This window comes from Pleurodeles waltl, chromosome 6 (genome assembly GCF_031143425.1).
Source record: "Pleurodeles waltl isolate 20211129_DDA chromosome 6, aPleWal1.hap1.20221129, whole genome shotgun sequence".
Taxonomy (NCBI): Eukaryota; Metazoa; Chordata; class Amphibia; order Caudata; family Salamandridae; genus Pleurodeles; species Pleurodeles waltl.
Genome location: NC_090445.1, coordinates 1,032,884,546 through 1,032,903,215, shown reverse-complemented (window position 1 = coordinate 1,032,903,215; position 18,670 = coordinate 1,032,884,546). Strand labels below are relative to the sequence as shown.

General features: G+C 43.3%; 1 protein-coding gene across 3 annotated transcripts in view; it reads right to left on the bottom strand.

Moving 5' to 3' along the window:
* AJAP1 (adherens junctions associated protein 1) overlaps positions 1-18,670 on the bottom strand; it is a 994,606-nt gene that overhangs the window by 624,474 nt on the left and 351,462 nt on the right. The window lies entirely within an intron of this gene.

Here is an 18,670-nt window from a genome sequence, read left to right as displayed (position 1 = left end):
GGGCTGAAAATGGCATCAACAAAGGGTTTCTTCCCAGCTTTCAGGAACAGGTAGACTTGAATTAGAAAACCCAATTTTTCAATAAAATTTTGACATTTTACTGGGACATACCCCATTTTTACTATTTTTTGTGCTTTCAGCCTCCTTCCAGTTAGTGATTGAAATGCTGGATCCCAGAAAGCTAAACATTTCTGAAAAGTAGACAAAAATTTGAATTCAGCAAGGCGTCATTTGTTTAGATCCTACAAGTGTTCCCTACAGAAAATAACAACTGAAATAAAAAAATATTGAAATTGAGGTGAAAAAAACAGCCATTTTTCTCCACGTTTTACTCTGTAACTTTTTCCTGCGATGTCAGATTTTTGAAAGCAATATACTGTTACGTCAGCTGGACTCTAATGGTTGCGGGGATATATAGGGCTTGTAGGTTCATCAAGAACCCTAGGTACACCGAGCCAATAAATGAGCTGCACCTTTCAATAGGTTTTTATTCCATACCGGGTATACAGCAATACATTTGCTGAAATATAAAAAGTGAAAAATAGGTATCAAGAAAACCTTTGTATTTCCAAAATGGCCACAAGATAAGGTTTTGAAAATAAGTGGTTATTTGAACATCTCTGAATTCCGGGTTGCCTATAGTAGGATGTGAATTACAGGGCATTTCTCAAATAGACGCCTTGTTTACACACTGTCTTACATTTGGAAGGAAAAAATGTAGAGAAAGACAAGGGGCAATAACACTTGTTTTGCTATTCTGTGTCCCTCCATGTCTCCCGAAAAAATGGTACCTCACTTGCGTGGATAGGCCTAGCACCCGCGACAGGAAATGCCCCAAAACACAACATGGACACATCACATTTTCACAATGAAAACAGCTTTTTTTTGCAAAGTGCCTAGCTGTGGATTTTGGCCTCTAGCTCAGCCGGCACCTAGGGAAACCTAGCAAACCTGCGCGGTTTTGTAACTAGACACCCAGGGGAATCCAAGATGGGGTGACTTGAGGGGCTCTGACCAGGTTCTGTTACCCAGAATCCTTTGCAAACCTCAAAATTTGGCCAAAAAAACACTTTTTCCTCTCATTCCGGTGACAGAAAGTTCTGGAATCTGAGAGGAGACCAAATTTCCTTCCACCCAGCATTTCCGCAAGTCACCCAATAAAAATGGTACCTCACCTGTGGGGGTAGGCCTAGCGCCCGCAAAAGGAAATGCCCCAAAACACAACGTGGACACATCAAATTTTTTCACAGAAAACAGAGCTTTTTTTGCAAAGTGCCTACATGTGGATTTTGGCCTCTAGCTCAGCCGGCACCTGGGGAAACCTAGCAAACCAGCGCATTTTTGAAAACTAGATACCTAGGGGAATCCAAGATGGGTGACTTGTGGGGCTCTGACCAGGTTCTGTTATCCAGAATCCTTTGCAAACCTCAAAAATTGGCCAAAAAAACACTTTTTCCTCTCATTTCAGTGGCAGAGAGTTCTGGAATCTGAGAGAAGCCACAAATTTCCTTCCACCCAGCGTTCCCCTAAGTCTCTCGATAAAAATGGTACCTCACTTGTGTGGGTAGGCCTAGCGCCCACGAAAGGAAATGGCCCAAAACACAACGTGGACACATCACATTTTCACAAAGAAAACAGAGCTGTTTTTTGTAAGGGCACCTAGGGAAACCTATCAAACCTGCCCAGTTTTGAAAACTAGACACCTAAGGGAATGCAAGATGGGGTGACTTGTGGGGCTCTAACCAGGTTCCGTTACCCAGAATCCTTTGCAAACCTGAAAATTTGGCTAAAAAAACACTTTTTCCTCTCATTTCGGTGGCAGAGAGTTCTGGAATCTGATAGGAGCCACAAATTTCCTTTCACCCAGCGTTCCCCCAAGTCTCTTGATAAAAATGGTACCTCACTTGTGTTGGTAGGCCTAGCGCCCACGAAAGGAAATGGCCTAAAACACAACATGGACACATCACATGTTTTCACAGAAAACAGAGGTGTTATGTACAAAGTGCCAACCTGTAGATTGTAGCCTCTAGCTCAGCCGGCAACTTGGGAAACATAGCAAACCAGCACATTTTTGAAAACTAGACACCTAGGGAAATCCAAGATGGGTTGACTTGTGGGGCTTTGACCAGGTTCTGTTACCCAGAATCCTTTGCAAACCTCAAAATTTGGCAAAAAAAACACTTTTTCCTCTCATTTCGGTGACAGAAAGTTGTGGAATCAGAGAGGAGCCACAAATTTCCTTCGACCCAGCATTCCCCCAAGTTTCCCGATAAAATTGTACCTCAGTTTTGTGGGTGGGCCAACTGCCCGCGAAAGGAAATGCCCCAAAACACTATCTGGACACATCAAAATTATCAAATAAAAAACGACCTGTTTTTGCGGGGGCACCTGCGTTTTTGGTCCTGGGCTCAGCAGCCTTCTAGGGAAACCTACCAAACCCAGACATTTCTGAAAACTAGACACCCAAGGGAGTCCAGTAAGGTGTGACTTGCGTGGATCCTCCAATGTTTTCTTACCCAGAATCCTCAGCAAACCTCAAATTTAGCTAAAAAAAATTTTTTTCCCACATTTCTGTGTGGGATCACCGCACTGGGACACATTTCATACCACCCAATGTTCCCCTCAGTCTCCCGGTAAAAATGATACCTCATTTGTGTAGGTGGGCCAAGTGCTTGTGGAAGGGAAGAACCAAAAACATGTTGATATTGAGGGGGAACCAAAGGGGGTCCAAAAGGGCAGTTTGCAAAAAAACATTTTTAGGCTGACAAGTGCAGCAGAATTTTTATTGGTATAGATGAGACAATGCTGGATGGTAGGAATTTTGTGGATTCCTGCAGATTCCGTAAGGTTCCATCACAAAAACGTGGGAAAAATGGGTGACTTCCAGCAAAGTTGGAGGTTTGCAAGGGATTGTGGGTACACAAATGGTGCGGGTGCATGTGAAACACACCACCCTGGAATCACCCAGATGTTTAGTTTTCAGATGTTTCTAGCCTTGTGGATTTTTCTACATGGCAGCATCCCAAAGTCCATAAAGTGCAGCCCTCACCATTCTAAGTGGGGCGATTTTGAGAGTAAGCCAAGCTCTCATGGCCCAAATGTAAAACTAAAACCCAAAGTAATCAAATGTCTTCTTGCTTGCTGTGGGATAAGATGTTTTAGAGCGGGGGGGAAAGCTGAAAGACTGTTACCCCCTTCAGTTGAGGTGGGGGCATAACCAGGCCCATACTGGTTGGTAGCCACCACCCAAATTATTATTATTTTTTTTAATTCCCTGGCATCTAGTAGACTTTCTGCCCCCCCGGGTTGTGGATCAGGGGTAATTGCCCCATCTGCCCATTGGTGGGCAGAACAACATTGGCCCCATTTATTTGGGGTGGGGGTATGGCCATACCCCCAGCCTCTTATTTTTGAAAAAAAAGCTTCCCTGGCCTCTGGTGGGCTTTCTGTCCCCCCCCTCCCTTGGGGGCAGATGGGCCTTCCAAAAATAGGCCCATCTGCCCCCAAGGGGGGCAGATATGGCCAACAGTAATGTGCCCCCATAGGGAGTGACCCTTACCCAAGGGGCTGCCCCCCTAAAGAAAGCACATGCTTACACACACACCAATCCCTGGTGCCTAAGTGGTTTCTGCCCCCATGGGGGCAGATTGGCCTAACAAAAATCACCCGATATGCCCCCAAGGGGGGCAGAAATGGTCTAAATACAATTTGCCCCCAAGGGAAGCGACCCTTGACTAAGGGGTCGCTCCCCACCTCTAAAAAACAAAACTTTTTTTTTTTTTTTTATCCCTGGCACCTAGAGGTTTCTGCCACACCTGGGGGCAGATCAGCCTAATAACAATAGGCCGATCTGCCCCCAGGGGGGCAGAAAAGGCCTAAAATAAATTTGCCCACCCCTCCCCCGGGGAGCGACCCTTGCTTAAGGGGTAACTGCCGACCTCTAAAAAACTAAACAAAACAAAAACTTATTTTTGTATCCCTGGCACCTACAGGCTTCTACCCCCCCTGGGGGCAGATTGGCCTAATAGCAATAGGCCGATCTGCCCCCAAGGGGGGCAGAAAAGGCCTAAAATAGTTTTGCCCCCCCCCCCGGGTAGCGACCCTTGCCTAAGGGGTCGCTCCCCACCTCTAAAAAACAAACAAACAAAAAAAAATGTTTTATCCCTGGTGCCTAGAGGCTTCTGCTCCCCCTGGGGGCAGTTCGGCCTAATAGCAATAGGCCGATATGCCCCCAGGAGGGGCAGAAAAAACCTAAAATAATTTTACCCTCCCCCAGGTAGCGACCCTTGCCTAAGGGGTCGCTCCCCACCTCAAAAAACAAAACAAAACAAAAAAATCCCCCCAAAATTATCCCTGGCGCCTAGAGGCTTCTGCCCCCCTGTGGGAAGATCGGCCTAATAACAATAGGCTGATTTGCCCTCAGGGGGGGCAGAAATGGCCTAAAATATATTTGCCACCCTGCCCTCCCAACCCCCACCCCCCTGGGGAGCAACCCTTGCCTAAGGGGTCGCTCCCCTTGTGTGACATTGGTGCAAAAAAAAAGATCCCCGGTGCCTAGTGGTTTCTGTCCCCCTTGGGGGCAGATCGATCTAAAATCGGCCGATCTGCCCCCATGGGGGGCAGAACTGGTCTAAATACAACTTGCCCCCCATGGGAGCGACCCTTGCCTAATGGGTTGCTCCCCTTCTCTAATAATAACAATAGGCCAATCTGCCCCCAGGAAGGGCAGAAATGGCCTAAAATAAATTTGCCCTCCTGCCTCCCCACCCCCCGGGGAGTGACCCTTGCCTACGGGGTCGCTCCCCTTGCGTGACATTGGCGCAAAAAGAAGATCCCCGGTGCCTAGTGGAGATTGACCTAAAATTCTGAGCATTTCTCTTCCGATCGCGCTGGAAGCTTAGCTTCCAGCGCAATGGGAGGAGGACTCTGTGATGGTCAGCACGCGATTGTGCCCTGACTTCACGGGGTAGGGGGGTCAGGGGGCTGGCGGGGGTAGAAGAAGCATCCTCTTCCATCCCTGCCTTTGGGGGGTGAGAGGGAAAAACACAGAGGGATCGCTAGCGCTCTCTGGGCTCTGTGCCCAGGACGTAATGGTTACGTCCTGGGCACACAAGCACTGTGCCGCAGGACGTAACCATTACTTCCGCGGCACAGAACAGGTTAAGGAGATGCGTTCTTTATGAACTCATGAAAAATGTTCACTTGTTGGTGGCCTCAAGTGCGCCCTGATGTCTATACAGCGATTTGTTCATTATGACAATCTAAACGAACGTACATAGTGATGAGAAGTCTAATCAAATAATTCTCTTGCATTCACATTTTAAGTCCCTGTAGTGTGGATCAAGAACTTCTGTCCAAAACACACCACTTCTTCACTCTAGGAGCAATAAGCATTGCATCAATGAAATCTCTTTTATTTCCTAAGCAATAGTTTTCAGATTAAAAATCTTTTTTTTGGTCTTTTTTATAATTTTATAATTCTGAACTTGCATCTTTTCACATATAGCTCTTACATAGGTTTAAATGTTAACAAGACGTAATGTCTAAGCAGTCCATGCACAACGTATTCAATTCTTCAGCCATCATCTAAGTGCAGAACTGTATTGCTTTAAAAGTTTGGTTGTGTTTCAGTTTTCATCTACAGCCCCTTGAAGTGTGTCTGTTTGTCTGGAATCTCAACATCCAAGTGATCAGTTCAGTGGCTTAAAGCTAAACGACAGGGACCCCTAACAAAAAGTGACAAGGGGCCCTTGAGACAGTGGTGTAACGCAACATGATGGGGCCCCTGTAGAATATGATGAGGTGCCCATGAGTCGTCCATATCTCAGATATTCATTAGCCTAGAGGTGAAAGGGGGGCCCGAAGGATTGCCCTCCCTGCATTGCAGGGCCTGCTGAGGCTTGTGTTACACCCCTGCCCGAGTCACCTATAATTCCCAGATATCAATTGGCCTTGGGCTCAATGGGGACCTCCTGTAGGGTTCCCCCCTAAAACATTACGCCCCTGGTGAACAGAAGAGCCAAGTTCTCCTTGCCCTAGTTGTCAAGTTTACTCCCACTGTTCACCTTCTTCTAATCGAAAAACTGACGATGAAGTTCATACAGAAAATATTAGATAGCATCATTGGTGAAGGCTGTTAGCCGACGGACATCTCATAGACCTTTTTTCTGTACCTCAAACAGGCCCTTCGAGTCCTAATTTATCTATAATAAAGAATATGTATGATGCTCCTTTTAGATAAATACGTAGTTTTTTTTTTTTTGTTTTTTGGGGGGGGGATGACACCACCAAAGTAAAAGAAGCAAGAGTACCTTTCGGATCTCCACAGTTCCAATATACTTAAACATTTCTGCCATTACTGTAGGGCGCTGAATGTTCTTGCTTCTGAAAGTTCAGCCTCATTTTGAGTAGGTGGTCCATTTGGGTAATCGTGCCTGAATCTTCCATCTGACATCCACACCCATGATGTATGCCACAGAAGTTGAGTGACGCCACAACGTAGAAGAATGGATAAGGACGAGGAAGCTCCAGGATGTACATGAAAACCATATTTGACTGATTGTTTTCTCCGGTGTTGTAAATGGAAAGACAGAAGTGCTGGTACTCAAAGTCCAGAGCACTGGTTTGATCACGAGAAAAGTGGATACTCACCTTTGGATGTATTGCAGCAGTGATGAGTAGTGAAGGTAGTCAGTACCCGCCCATTTAAAGGTCTGTTTTTCACAATAAACGTTTTCCAAAAGAATGTTATGGTTTTGACTCACAGAAAGCTCTTGGGAAGCTACGGTATCATAACACTCACAATGCACTTTTTGTGATCACAAATATGGATACATTATTGTGTTGGGTGGAACGCTTTAATTAATTTGAGGCACTTGAATTATTATGGGTCACAATTAAATCTAATATTCTTGCTAACTGATCTTCTACACCGAGGGACCAGCCACAGGTAAATCAATACATAGGCCCTCATTCCGACTTAGGCGGGCGGCGGGCACCGCCCGCCAAGCGGAAACCACCATTTGGCCGCTCCGCGGTCAAAAGACCGCGGAGGCCATTCTGGCTTTCCCGCTGGGCCGGCGGGTGCCCGCCAAAGGAGCGCCCGCCGGCCCAGCGGGAAAGGCCCTGCAACAATGAAGCCGGCTCCGAAATGGAGCCGGCGGAGTTGCAGGGATGCGACGGGTGCAGTTGCAATGCAGACAGTGAAAATCTTTATGGGGCCCTGTTAGGGGGCCCCTGCACTGCCCATGCCAGTGACATGGACAGTGCAGGGGCCCCCAGGGGCCCCACGACACCCGTTCCCGCCATCCTGTTCCTGGAAGGGGGTCGGAATCTCCATGCCGGCGCTGCTTGCAGCGCCGCCATGGAGATTCAGCCCATGCAGGGGAAATCCGGCGGGAAACCGCCGGATTCAATTTTCTGACCGCGGCTTTAACGCCGCGGTCAGAATGGGCTGGGAAGCACCGCCAGCCTGTTGGCGGTGCTTCCATGGTCGTCGACCCTGGGGTCAGAATGACCCCCATAGTCTGCTCCAAAACAGACAGTTATTCCTGAAGAAATATTTAAGATGTATCACCTCTGCAATGAGTTACAATTAAAGACAAAAAGGCACAAATCTTTACAAAATAGATCTAATCAAATGTTGCAGTTCATTAACCTAAATGTGTATTATTTATTTTAAAAAACATTTATTTAATTTAGATGTAAACAATAATATAAAATCTCTTCTACTGTACTATAGTAAAACCTTTAATGTTATTTAATATGCATTTAACAAAAGTTTAAACATTTTATATTTATATTAATATCATTTTTATTAATTTTATATCATTTTGCACGTTAATAATGTGTTTGAAGGTGGTTTATTAGTAGGGGTTGGTAGGTACCCTCCAATAGTATTAAGGCCACAATCACAATATAAGGTCCAGTCATGGTATAAGTAAATTAATATCTTGCTCAACCCTTGTTAGCTGGCTAGGAGCAGGCAGGTGTATGTTAGGAGACAGATGTGTAAAGCATTTAAGAACACTAATACATTAAATAAGGAAGACACAACACACAATAAAAATCCAACACCAATTTATAAAAATAGAAAATATTTTTATGAGTAAAATGACACCAAAACATCAACAATCCAGTGGAGGAAACCAGATAAACCAGATAAATGAATTTTTAAACATCAAAAGTAAAACTAGCACTTGGAAGCAAATAATGCTCCAGGGTTAAAAAAGGCCACCTAAACTGAGACAAAGTCAAACGTTCCAGCCCCCCACGATGTAACCTTTTTACACTTTCTTCCAGCATTGTTTCTTGATGCAGGAATGTGGTCTACAACAACAATCCACAAATCTCTGAGGCCCTCCTTGGGACGTTGGGACTACAATTCCCACAAAGCAACTGGCCAAATCCTTGAAAGTCCACTGAACGCTATCCAGCTGGGCTTTTCTGGCAGGAGATGATGCGATTCAGGTGACACTTGGAAGGTCCTTATACCTGTTGCTTACAGGGAGTCTACTCCTGAATCCCTTAAAAGCCAGGTGAAGTCCTCTTTTGTGAAGCGCAGAGTGTGCAGTAGGTGCAGTCCTTGTGAGTGCAGTCCTTCTTGGAGCAGACCAAAGGTTCAGCAGGACTGTCCTTCTTCTTCTTGTTTACAGGCAGGGTTCTTTGGGTGTCCACCACACTAATCCAAGGATGTAGAAGCAACAGGATGGCCTTTGGGATGTTGTGACTATGTTTCCCAGAATGCACGAGACAAAATCCTTCAAAGACCACTGGAAGCTGTCCAGCTGGGGTTTCTTGATGGGGATGGTGCAGGTGAAGCTTTTTTTAACCTGTTGCTGTCACAGAGTCAACTCCTTCATGTCTTGAAGCCAGACAAAGTCCTTAGAGCTGTAGTGCTTCAGTCTGCAGCAGGTGCTGTCTTCTAGAGTGCTATCCTTTGGGGTGCAACCCAGGGTTCCAGCAGGGCAGTCCTTTTTCTCTTTTTTAAGTATCAGGCAGGGATCTGCTTTGCTGGGAAACTCTGCCATATTTATTCAGTGTTCCTGGGCTGCCAAGGTGGGGGTACTCCTGACCAATGAGGTGCAGGGAGATACGCAGAAGTATAACCATTTCCTTCAAAGTGTGGCATATTCTTCTCTCAGACAGCATTATTCTACCAAAATCCAAGATGGAGAATCTTTCTCCTGGAGTATTAGAGCTGGCTAAGCTGTCCACTGGTGTGACTAATTTTCCTTAACACTCCCCCTTCAGCCCCTCTGCTAATCTAATTACTGGGGCTCCCATCTGGCTGCGATAGCAGGAAGTAGGTGTGAGCATGTGTTCTGCCCTACTGTCACTCCCCATTTGAAGACCAGCTTGGCTACCCAGCCCCACTCCTGCTTTTTTCCCCTGCAGCTTGCAAATCTCTACCCACCAGAAGTTCCTTTGTTGCAATGTATACCACTTCACCCCTCATTAAGGCAGCTTGGCTCAGCCGGGCAGAGGCTTGCCAATCAGAAAAGAGCTTCTGGAAGCCTGAATTTCGGCTCACCAGAAAATCAAGTTCTATAACGTTTTTCCCATGATAATTATAATAAATCTAACAGTGGCAAGTCTAACTATCATTTCAAGTCAAAGAATGACATTTATAGCTCATTCCTAGCAATAGTTATAATTTAATAAAGTTTTCCAATGTTAGCCTTTGGAGCTAATCCACAACAATGGGGAAAAACTAAATTGCTAGTTTGTTCCTCTCCAGGGCATGTAAAACATACTTTATAATGTCTCTGCTATAGTTGCAAGGCACCCTACCCCTAGGGTACCTAGAGAGAACACATGTAAAAATAAGGTAGTATAAGACTTTCGAAGTACCTTTAATTGCAAAGTCAAATTTGCATATAAATTTAATTTAACAGCATCCTGCAAGGCAGGGCCAGCTTTTAAATTCATAACAAGCACTACAGTAGTGCACACTTAAGTTTATGAAGTCTGCTGGGCCTCTAAACCTACATGCTGTACCACATACTAGGGACTTACAGGTGTGCTGTCATGCCAATTATAACTATGCCTAATTTGCATATACCTTTTAATCAGAGCACAGGCCCTGGGTCTGGTTAGCAGAGCCCAGGGCACCCTTAGAGTCAGAAAATCTGCACCTAGTGGTTAAAAATGTGGTCAAAAAGTGGGAGGATACTGTAAACAAATCCTGGTTACTCACACTAAGTTAAAAAAATTGCTTTAATTTTATGTAGTTAGCATTATAACCCATGGTGTTTAAAATGTCTTCTTAAAACATATTCTGTGAGAGTGTGCTGCATTATGCTTGATGCTGGACTAAAACTATGGCTGCGTTAGAGTACATTTACTACTGCCTTGGGATATTTTTGGCTGAAGTAACTTTAGAAGTGCAGTTTGTGAATGTTAATGGGCATATGTTTCTGTGGGTGGATGTTTATATTTGCGTGTTTCTCTCTAAAACCCTTCTTGCTGATCCTTAAACTATGCCCATTTAGTTGTAAGTATTCAGTCACTCCATCATTTCTCCCATGTGGCTAAAACCTCAGCATAAAAAAGATAAGAGTTATGGAGGTCTCCACACATATTTTGTTAGTAGTAGAAATGTACTACTACTTCACATATTAGACAATTCAGTTTGTGAATACGTGCCACAATTTTTTAAAAATAATAATCTTTAAAAAATTCCCCCCAACAGTCCTTTTTATTTTCTATTTATGAGCTTGTTTCAATTCAATCTTTGCGTATTGAAATAAGTAACTTACTTTACATATTTAAGGACAGTTGATGAAATTACATTTTTAAAATAAATTTATTATAAAAATATAAAATATTTGATAATTATATTTTATCCCAGATTATTCTTTCTCTAAGCCCCTTCTTTTTTGTGGTAATTATTTCCCATTTTCCAACCACTCCTCATTGCCGTTCCTACAATGTAGGATTACATGTACAGAATTCTCTGCTACAGTGGTGGAGATCTCTCCACAGAAAACATAGTAGAATCAGGGGTCTCCACCTGTGCATTAGTGAAAAACATTTTCTAGTACACCAGTGGCACTTTTGCAGTACTATTTCACATACCATAAAATACAGTTTGTGAATCAGATCTATTTCATAAAAATGCCAATGCTTTTGATGTGGTTAGTGTGCAATTTTAAAAATGTCACTTCACATTATGTCTTTACCACCAGTAAGCTTCACATCTTTTAGATGTTTCCTTAAATGAAGCAGTGCACGTTGAGCCAGACATGTTGATCTAATCACTGTCTGGTTGGTGTTCACCTATCCAGAACAAAAGAGGTCAGAGGTTGACCGTACAGCTGAACTACAGGCAGATGAACACAGGAGATGAAGGCAGTCAAATCTATCAAGGAGGCGAAAGAGAATAAAATGATCCCTGTGTGATGGGTGATTTGCTGGATTTGTTCTCTGCATAAACTGAGTATTTGTCTCATCTGAAATTTTCAACATCTGTAAACAGAAAAACACAATTACTATTTTTGTGTGTTCTCACCTTCTTTATGAGGGCTGTGAACACTTCATTTAAAGTATGTTATCATAAAATAACTAATATTTGTTATTTTCCAGCAAATGTTGGGGTTGGACAACACAGAAGATTATTAGGCAGTACACAATAATTCTGTGTTCATGACGCTAGAGGAGTGAAATGTTGGAGGGCATACTATCATAACTTTGGCCAGCTCAAACCAGAAGTAATGCCTCTGTAAGTGAAATGTGAACTCTCACATAGAGCAGCCATGAGAACTAGGAATGATAAGGCAATTCATTCTCAGCCATGCATTTGATGTCTGCATGCATGTATAAATGTGTCAGCCTATTTTCCAGCTCCTTGATGCCATTGGCAAAACCTGACATTATCAAAGTAAAATCACTGGTTCTTCTTACCAACCTTGGCCTTCAAGACTCCCTCAACCTCACACAGACTAGTCTACCAGTCAAGGGCCAGCTCAAAGGAGGTGGTGAAAAGGTTGAGTCTAGGTACAGTACAACACAATTGTCACAAATTATATAAAGATGGGAGTGTACAACTAGACCTCTCTTGAACATGGAGCCTGACCCCCAGAGGGGTGTAGTGCAATGCCACGAGAGCCGTCCAGTCAAATATATAAAATCCAGCAAAGTCCCCACTTGAATAATAATAGCACTCACAAGCCAGTGCATAATCCATATTTATTTACAATTATGCATTTAAGCAGAAAAACTGCCTTGCCAACACAAAGGAAGTGAAACATGACTAGTGAATATGAACCCAACGTAAACAACATAAACAACTGACCCCGCCTCGATGAACATGAGTACTATGAAAACGGGCACCATTTTAAAAGGAAGTCCCAAACATTGGGTTTCTTTTCTTGTGGCTGTTGCAAGGCCTGCAAATACAATGGGATGAAAAAGGAGTACGTCACTGTTGGTCAATACATACGGCCCATCATACAATTTCTCACCTGTAGTACCACACTTGTGGTTTACGTTATGGAATGCACTTGTCCTTTGAGATATGTGGGGAGCACAGCTTGTGCTGTGTAAAAATGAGTAACAGGCGTGCCATTAATCATGGCAACCCCAAATATCAGGTAGCGCATAATTTGTTTGAATCACATTCCAGTGATCGTACCAAGTTATTGTTTCATGCTATTGAACATATTGCTAGAAAGCCTAGAGGAGGCAACCATACTCTTCAGTTGTGAAAGAGAGAATCCCAATTAATCATGTGTCTGGAAGCATAAGCCCCTAATGGACTGAATCCAGATGAAGAGTTAAATGTGCATTTACATCATGATTGATCAGATGATAATAGTACTCAAATTGCCCATTCGTTTAGATGTATACATGAACAGGTATGTTATGTGTATACCATATAAGGCATTATGCTCTCTTGCTGTCTAGATTTAATTTCGAGATTTTATAAGATTGATTTTTTTTTTAGTTACTGTGTTTCTGTTTAATAGGGAGAAATGAGGGGACTGAACCAGCACTAATCCGAGGTGATGGGCTAGGGGCACTCCTACCCTTTTCTTTGTCTACACTCTGATGGTGTGATGATACCTTAAGATAAGAGCTTGCACTTCAATATTTGTGATTTCTGTTCTTTTGTGACATGTGATTTTTATTTTATTGTGGTATGTAGTATTTGTTTTGCCCCAGTGGTTTGAAAGAAAAGTCTGTTTTGAATTTTGAATGCAATTTGATTATTGATAATATTATTTTCTTATGAGATAATGGCTTTGATCTGGGTACCTTTATCACAGTTTAATGATTACAATATGCCCAGCACGATGATGACAGATGTTAATTCAATGTTGATCTAGAAACAGGGATTCTCTGTAGTGGGCAATCTGATACATGTGATAGGATATTTACCCAGGTTACATCTTTATGTATTTTACTTGATAGAATTGGTGACAAGATGTTTTCTGATAGAATATGTGATGAACTTCATCATTGATATGAGGAACGTTTTGGGAGGAGTACAAACATACGACGTACATTACATCCATGTACACCATTTATGAGTGGTGAGGACACTGTAAGTGTGAAGTTTATTATTATTTCATTTTTTATCATGCAAAATTTAACTGTATTTCACATACTTTTATCAAGTTATTTGCTGCATACTGCAGTATCTTGTAGGAATGATCAGTGTTGTTATCATTATGTTCATCCACCTCTTATTGTGGCTCCCACAGTGATACTAGTGAAATCAACCTTATCCTATTTTGTTTAGACTTTGGCGGTCATTCTGACCGTGGCAGTCGGCGGTCGCCGCCCGCCAAGCGGTTCCCGCCGAAAGACCGCTCCGCGGTCAAAAGACCGCAACGGCCATTCTGGCTTTCCCGCTGGGCCGGCGGGCGACCGCCAGAAGACCGCCGGCCGGCCCAGCGGGAAAGCCCCTTCAACAATGAAGCCGGCTCTGAATGGAGCCGGCGGAGTTGAAGGGGTGCGACGGGTGCAGTGGCACCCGTCGCGATTTTCAGTGTCTGCGAAGCAGACACTGAAAATCTTTATGGGGCCCTGTTAGGGGGCCCCTGCACTGCCCATGCCAGTGGCCAGGGGCCCCATGACACCTGTTCCCGCCATCCTGTTCCTGGCGGTAATTACCGCCAGGAACAGGATGGCGGGAAGGGGGTCGGAATCCCCATGGCGGATTCCCTGGGCCAGCGGGAAACCAGCGGGAAACCGTCGGCTCCCCTTTTCTGACCGCGGCTTTACCGCCGCGGTCAGAATCGCCCAGGAAGCACCGCCAGCCTGTTGGCGGTGCTTCCGCTGCCCTCCGCCCTGGTGGTCATGGACCGCCAGGGTCGGAATGACCCCCTTTATCTCCTCTTATCAATTGATCACACATGGATATGGGGGCCTTTATTTAGTGTGGTACGTACCCATAATAAGATATACTTATTCACATTTTGTAAGGAATATGCTTCCAATATTTGGTACTACCTTTCAAAATGGTGCCCATTTTAATAGTACTCTTGTTCATGGGGAGGGGGTCTGTTTTTTATCTTGTTTACCTTGGGTTTATATGTACCAGTCATGTTACACTTCTTTTGTGTGAGCAAGGCTGTTTTTTAGCCAAAACACATAATTGTGAATATTTCTGGATTATGCACTGGTCGCTGAGTGAACACTGTTATCATTCAAAGGGGGTCTTTGCTAAAAATGTGAGTGTGTAGCAAGAGCTGTTGCATAAAAGAATGACATACAGACAGAGAGGCTGGCAGCTAGACAGAACTGTGTAAAACAGTGCAATATTGGCTTTGGGTCACATCATAAACCATAAACCAAATGCCTAGCAGTTTCTAAAGGCCACCATGACCCCAAAGTGGCAATATAGACCATAGTACGTGTTACCCATTATGTATTATTTCTATTACTTGTTTTTTATGCTACCTTAAAAAATAGCTGTTTTCAAATGTGGAATAAAAGTGTTTAGAATTCCAATTTAAATGTTGGACTGCAATGTCTGTTTGGCTGCAGTAAAATGAAAAGATAAATAACTTAGTTATTGCAGTTAGGAATGTAGAAAGGTTCAGCTAACAAAGGAAAGGTTAAAGTGGCATTATAGTTAGATGTTGAAATAAGGTCAATCTAACTTGAAAAAACAGAAAGATACTGAAACCCACCAGTTATAGTTTATTGAGCTAACTACAACTTGTGCCCCTGTCATACTTTGACTATGAATTCATATATTATATCAATCATTACATGTTAAATGACGTCTTGAATGACATCACTGATGACCTGTGGGTGTGAGTGTCCAGGCCCTGCATCCATCCTCCCATAGACACCACTGCAGGTGGCCATCCATCCTGTGGCCTCCCCCCCCACACTTTTCACATGTATTTACTTTTGGATTTTTTTCAAGTGTCACCTCCATCACGGTAGTTGGAACAATGTGAGCATCACTGAGTGAAGCTTGGATGGTTCCATGGTATCATGGTTCCATGGTATGACCTTTTGGGGTCCTTTGGGAATATTGCAGCATTCGTGGGATGAATTATCATTGCCCTACCCCCTTAAATTTGATTTTTAACTAAACTCAAGACAGTATGAAAGAGTCCCCAATACCCATAATAGCAGGTGCTATAGTTCTCTTCAGGTTGCGGACAGTCAATCAGATGATTTGGTCCTGTTGATCCATTACTGTTCCTTTAGGGCCAGAACGACTGATTGGGGAAAAAGGTCCCTTGACCAAACAGATTACTCTATTTTTAGATTTTCCATTTCACCCATCCACCTATCCCTATACCTAGTTTCCTAAACCTTTCATGGTCACTTGAGAACCCTTTTAAATGCACATTTCTTGGAAATGGCTAAACAGATCAACACAAAATATCAAAAAGCACACTTTCTCAGTGAAGTTCTATCTTTCTTTCAAATTTGGTGTCATTCCATTCAGTCGTTTTTTCAGGACCGCTTACAAAACTTAATTAGGAAAACAATGATTTGTGACTCCCTCATTTTTCTCATCCACCTTTCCAAGAAGGAGCTGATGTGGATGCACTTGTTTTTTTAACGATTTGGGAAGATTTGTCTCTTTCCTAACTAACTAGCTGTGGGAGTAACTCACACATTTTGCTGTAGTATAATTACAGAAAATTACAATGACATTATGCAAGAGTGTGCAGAACTGCGCGAGGAAGGTAACCCAGGTTTTATCACTATTTTCTCAGTGCAAGTGCACCTTTGAGTCCAAAATGGACCCAAGGATGCATTTTGCATTAAGACAATAGAGCTAAATTCAATAAGAGATACACAATGCCAGCCAGTAGCTGTTCACACTCACTGATTTTGTTGCTCCTCTGTTTCTGCGGTGGGATTCTTTTTTATTTTTGTGGCAAATTACTCATAGTTATGTGAATGGGAATGATTTTGTAATTTTCTGTAGTTTTGCTTTATAGGAGTAATGCAGAGTTACTAAAATTACTCTGATTACTTCTGCATGATTAAAATTGCCTAATTATAACTTCACACACACATATATACATATACATATATATATATATATATACACATATATTCACAAAAAATGTTTAAATACCTTAGATTTTCTCTAGAAAAGCAAAGGTTACGAGGACATTATAGTTAGGCTTAGAATTTACAAATGCAAAACCATTGAAATTCAGCAGTTATAATTAGAGTTATCTCAAGTAATTCTAACTCATGTCTAACTAACTCATGCCCTGTCATCAATAACTTTACTACAGATGTTGCAGTTATATTATCAGTGATGTCATGGAAGATGTTATGACTGATATAACTTGTGGGGTAAATAGCAGTGCATGGCAATGGCACAAGTTATAGTTACCATAGGGCACAAGTTATAGTTACTTGAGATAACTCTAACTGCTGAATTTCGATCGTTATGTGTGTAAAGTCTGAACCTAACTATAACATTACTGTAACCTGTGTTTTCTTAGTGAATTTCTAAGGTCCTTTAAATTGTATTTCCTTACTATAATGTCCCTGTAACCTTTCATTTTTTCAGTGAATTTATAGGGTTTTTTAACAAGGTGGGTGGTTGGCCACATGTCTTTGCCTGTGGTCTGGTCACTGCCGGCGGGGATCATGATACGCCAGGATTCCCCTTTGGCATCCATGTTAACCAATGACGGTGCAAATGGTGGACAACACCGCCTTACGCTGTTACGTCAACCGCTAACAGTATGAGGTCACTTTCAGAACAACAGTTCTGGATTACAGGGGGCAAATATTTTGGCACTAACTACGCATCTATTAAAAAAGAAATGTGCACAATGCAGGCCCTATTTTTCACATAAAGCACCTATGCATGTGACCATTAACAATACCACACGACAAACACTGTTCACTCATTAAGGTGTAGATGAGGATCTGCCGAGAACATATAACTTATGAGTGCCTACAATCAAGTATGCAGTGCACAATGAATGACAATGTGTGCCCATGTATGTGTGTTCCTCACACGTGTTTCAAATCCCTCCTCAATACCGAGCATTGTAGCGAGGAAAGGCCCCATCAGTGTACAGACCACTTGTGGATATGCGGACCATGATGGAGCGTCACATCATAATCAATTACAGACTCACACGTGCAACTGTTCTTGAACTTTGTGCATTACAGGATCCTGCACTAACTCCTGGAAATCGTAATCAGCATGGCATCCCTACTGAAGTGCAGGTGCTCTCTGCACTCCATTTCCTGGCCACGGGCTCATTTCAAGTGACAGGGGGCATGGGTGCTGGATTTTCACAGCCAATGTTCAGCATGGTACTGACAAGATTTCTAAATGCATTTGTACGACACCTGCAGTCCTATGTGATGTTTCCCCAAAGTAATGGCCTCCCTGCCATCAAGTCTGACTTCTATGCGTTTCCAAACATATCCCATGTGATCGGTGCCATCGATGGCACCCACATACCTATCATACCCCCAAGAGTCAGTGAACAGGTGTACAGAAACAGAAAGAACTTTCATTCCATGAACATTCAATTGGTATGTGCTGCAGACCAGTACATCTCTCATGTGAATGCCATGTTCCCCGGTTCAGTCCATGAATCATTTGTCTCGAGGAACAGTAGTGTGCCACAGAAGATGGAACAACTACAAGAGGACAGAGGGTGGATCATAGGTAAGTGTTTCTGACACTAACTGCCACCTAGCAGACAGCCAGGCTGTCTGACTCCGAGGCTTGACAATGACTACTCTGTATTGCACCTTTTTCTAGGTGATTCTGGCTATCCCAACTTGCTTTGGCTCCTGACACCAGTGAGGAATCCTGGACGTATGCAGAGAGGAATTACAATGAGACCCATGGATGTACTAGGAGGGTGATAGAGCGCACAATAGATCTCCTGAAGGCTAGATTTTGTTGCCTACATATCTCTTGGGGTTCCCTGGCCTATGGGCCAGAAAAGGTGTGTCCAAAAGTGCTGGCCTGCTGCATGCTGCACAACTTGGCTGTGAGAAATTCTATTCCCCTCTTGGAGGTGGAGGGTGCTGTATGTCCTGACCAGCTTCCTCAGAGAGGGGAGTAGAGTGGTGGTGATGATGAGGAAGGGGGAAGATGTCAATTCTAGGACCCAACTGATACAACTCTACTTCTAGTAACTATATGGGACTAAGGGCCAGATGTAGCAACCAGTTTGCGAGTCGCAAACGGCAAAAATCGCCG